Consider the following 4,780-nt stretch of genomic DNA (forward strand, 5'->3'; position numbering starts at 1 on the left):
TTCCAGTGGGAGAAGAGTCTGTAACCAGAGGACACAGATTCAAAGTGATTTAGGAAAACAACTAGAGCTGAAATGAGGAAAAATCAGTCAATACAGCCACACTGCCTGAAAGGGTGAGGGGAAAAAGAGTCAATAATAGCTTGAATTACATATGAACTAGGAGCAGGAGTAGGCAACTCAGCCCCTCGAGCCTGCCCCGCCATTTAATATGATCATGGCTGATCTCATTTCGGCCTCAACTCCAATTTCCTGCCCTCTCCCCTTAACCTTTCAACCCATTACTAATTAAAAAGCTGTCTATCTCCTCCTTAAATTTATTCAGCGTCCTGGCATCCACTACACTCTGAGGTAATGAATTCCACAGATTCACAACCCTTTGAGAAAAGTAATTCCTCCTCCTCTCTGATTTAAATCTACCACCCCTTAACCTAAAACTATGGCCTCTCGTCCCCAGAAGGGAAAACATCCACTCCACGTCCACTTTGTCTATCCCCTTTAGCATCTTATATACCTCAATTAGATCTCCTCTCATCCTTCTAAACACTAGCGAGTATAGGCCTAAACTTCTCAATCTCTCCTCATAAGACAAGACCCGCATCTCTGGAATCAATCTAGTGAACCTCCTCTGAACCACCTCCAATGCAACTACATCCTTCCTCAAGTAAGGGGACCAAAACTGTGCACAGTACTCCAGGTGCGTTCTCACCAATGCCTTGTACAGTTGCAACAACACTTCCCTATTTTTATACTCTATTCCTTTAGCAATAAATGCCAAAATTCCATTTGCCTTCCTTATTACCTGCTGTACCTGCATACTAGCTTTCAGCAGTTCATGCACGAGGACACCCAGATCCCTCTGCACTGAAGTATTATGAAGTTTCTCTCCACTTAAATAAGAAGTCGCCTTTTTATTCTTCCGGCCAAAATGGATAACCTCACACTTATCCACGTTAAACTCCATCTGCCAAATTTTGGCCCATTCACCTAACCTGCCCATATCCATTTGTAAATTTCTTATTTCTTCATTGCAACTTACATTTTTATCAAAGAGTGAAAGGAAGGGACAGAGTATGTGAATGCCATATTGCACCAAAGAATCATAAGAGCAGGGAAAATTGACAATAGGGCAAACTTAAAGGCTTTGTATCTGAATGCATGTAGTATTCGGAATAAAACTAATGAGTTAACAGCGCAAATAAAGATAAATAGGTATGATTTGGTGGCGATTACTGAGACGTGGTTACAGGGAGAACAGGTTTGGGAGTTGAATATCCAAGGGTACTCAGTGTTTCGGAAGGATAGGCAGGAAAGAAAAGGAGGTGGTGTAGCTTTGTTAATAAAGGTAGTGATTGGTGCTAAAGTGAGGAATGATATAGGCACTGGAGAGCAAGACGTAGAGTCAGTCTGGGTGGAAATCAGAAATAGCAAGGGAAAGAAGTCCCTGGTGGGAGTAATCTATAGGTCCCCAAACAGTAGTTTAGCAGTAGGGCACAGTATAAACCAGGAAACACTGGGACCATGTAAGAAATGCACGGCAATAATGGGTGATTTTAATATGCATCTCGACTGGACTAATCAAATTGGCAAGGGTAGCCTTGAGGGAGAGTTCATAGAGTGTATTAGAGATTGTTTCTTGGAGCAATATGTTGTGGAACCAACCAGGGTATTCTGGATTTGGCTTTGTGTAATGAGATGGGATTAATTAATGATCTCATAGTAAAGGATCCTCTAGGGAAGAGTGATCATAGCATGCTAGAATTTCAAGTTCAGTTTGAGAACGAGAAACTTGAGTCCCATACTAGTGTTCTGGAGTTAAACAAAGGTAACTACATAGGTATGAGGGCAGATTTGGCCCTAGTGGACTGGGCAGGAAGACTACAAGGTAGGACAGTTGATGAACAGTGGCAGATATTTAAGGAGATATTCAATTCCTCTCAAGTAAAATATATCCAATGAGGAAGAAAGATGGTAAGAGGGGGAAAAGGCATCTATGGCTAAGCAAGGAAGTTAAAGATAACTTAAAGGCAAAAACTAAGGCATACCAAATTGCAAAGGTCAGTGGCAGGCTGGAAGATGGGGAAACTTTTAAAAATCAACAAAGGGTTACGAAAAAAATAATAAAAAGAGCAAAGGTAAATTATGAAAGAAAACTAATAGCAAAAGCTTCCTCAAGTATATAAAAGGAAAGAGAGCAGCTAAAGTGAATGTTGGTCCCTTGGAGGATGAGACTGGGGAGTTAATAGTGGGGAACGCAGAAATGGCAGAGACGCTTAATCAATATTTTGCCTCAGTTTTCACGGTGGAGGACACTAGTACCACCCTAATAGTAACACGTAGTGCAGAAGGTATAGAGAAGGAGAAACTTAGACCAATCACCATCACTAGAGAAAAAGTACTGAGCAAACTATTGGGATTAAAGAGTGACAAGTCCCCAGGACCTGATGGCCTACATCCCAGGGTCTTAAAGGAAGTGGCAGCGGAGATAATGGATGCATTGGCTATAATATTCCAAAATTCCCTGGATTCTGGAAAGGTACCAGTGGATTGGAAAAATGCTAATATAACGTCCTTATTCAAAAAGGGGAGGCAGAAAGTAAGAAACTATAGACCAGTTAATTTAACTCTGTCATTGGGAAATTGTTGGAATCCATTATTAAGGAAGTAGTAATGGGACATTTGGAAAGTCAAAATGCAATCCATCAGAGTCAGCATGGTTTTATGAAGAGTAAATCATGTTTGACTAATTTGCTAGAGTTCTTTGAAGATGTGACAAGCAAAGTGGATAATGGGGATTCTGTAGATGTAGTATATCTGGATTTCCAGAAGGCCTTTGATAAGGTGCCACACAAAAGATTAATACACAAGGTAAGATCACTCGGAGTTAGGGGTAATATATTAGCTTGGATAGAGGATTGGCTAACCAACAGAAAGCAGAGAGTTGGGATAAATGGGTCTTTTTCTGGATGGCAAGCTGTAACTAGTGGAGTGCCACAGGGTTCGGTCCTTGGGCCCCAACTATTTACAATCTATATTAATGATTTGGATTCAGGGATAGAAGGTACTATAGCTAAATTTGCAGATGACACCAAAATAGGTGGGAAAGTAAGTTGCAATGAAGAAATAAGAAATTTACAAATGGATATGGACAGGTTAGGTGAATGGGCCAAAATCTGGCAGATGGAGTTTAATGTGGATAAGTGTGAGGTTATTCATTTTGGCTGGAAGAATAAAAAGGCGACTTATTATTTAAATGGAGAGAAATTTCAGAATGCTTCAGTGCAGAGGGATCTGGGTGTCCTCGTGCATGAATCACTGAAAGCTAGTATGCAGGTACAGCGGGTAATAAGGAAGGCAAATGGAATTTTGGCATTTATTGCTAAAGGAATAGAGTATAAAAATAGGGAAGTGTTGTTGCAACTGTACCAGGTGAGACCGCACCTGGAGTACTGTGCACAGTTTTGGTCCCCTTACTTGAGGAAGGATGCACGAGAGGCAGTTCAGAGGAGGTTCACTAGATTGATTCCAGAGATGCGGGGCTTGTCTTATGAGGAGAAATTGAGCAGTTTAGGCCTATACTCGCTAGAGTTTAGAAGGATGAGAGGAGATCTAATTGAGGTATATAAGGTGCTAAAGGGGATGGACAAAGTAGATGTGGAGCGGATGTTTCCCCTTGTGGGGCATTCTAGAACAAGAGGTCATAGTTTTAGGTTAAGGGGTGGTAGATTTAAATCAGAGATGAGGAGGAATTACTTTTCTCAAAGGGTCATGAATCTGTGGAATTCACTACCTCAGAGTGCAGTGGATGCCGGGACACTGAATAAATTTAAGGAGGAGATAGACAGCTTTTTAATTAGTAATGGGTTGAAAGGTTATTGGGAGAGGGTGGGAAATTGGAGTTGAGGCCGAAATGAGATCAGCCACGATCGTAATGAATGGCAGGGCAGGCTCGAGGGGCTGAATTGCCTAATCCTGCTCCTAGTTCTTATGTTCTTATGTTTCCCATCTATTTTGGTGTCATCTGCAAATTTAGCTATAGTACCTTCTATCCCTAAATCCAAGTCATTAATATAGATTGTAAATAGTTGGGGCCCAAGGACCGAACCCTGTGGCACTCCACTAGTTACAGCTTGCCATCCAGAAAAAGACCCATTTATCCCGACTCTCTGCTTTCTGTCGGTTAGCCAATCCTCTATCCAAGCTAATATATTACCCCTAACTCCGTGTGATCTTACCTTGTGTATTAATCTTTTGTGCGGCACCTTATCAAAGGCCTTCTGGAAGTCCAGATATACTACATCTACAGGATCCTCATTATCCACTTTGCTTGTCACATCTTCAAAGAACTCTAGCAAATTAGTCAACATGATTTACTCTTCATAAAACCATGCTGACTCCGATGAATTGCATTTTGACTTTCCAAATGCCCCATTACTACTTCCTTAATAATGGATTCCAACAATTTCCCAATGACAGACGTTAAACTAACTGGTCTATAGTTTCCTCCCCCGCTTTTTGAATAAGGGCATTATATTAGCATTTTTCCAATCCACTGGAACCTTTCCAGAATCCAGGGAATTTTGGAATATTATAGCCAATGCATCCACTATCTCCGCTGCCACTTCCTTTAAGACCCTGGGATGTAGGCCATCAGGTCCTGGGGACTTGTCACCCTTTAATCTCAATAGTTTGCTCAGTGCTTTTTCTCTAGTGATGGTGATTGTTCTAAGTTCCTCCTTCTCTATACCCTCTGCACTACCTGTTACTATTGGGGTGGTACTCG

The sequence above is a fragment of the Cetorhinus maximus genome, chromosome 10, assembly GCF_964194155.1.
Source record: "Cetorhinus maximus chromosome 10, sCetMax3.hap1.1, whole genome shotgun sequence".
NCBI lineage: Eukaryota > Metazoa > Chordata > Chondrichthyes > Lamniformes > Cetorhinidae > Cetorhinus > Cetorhinus maximus.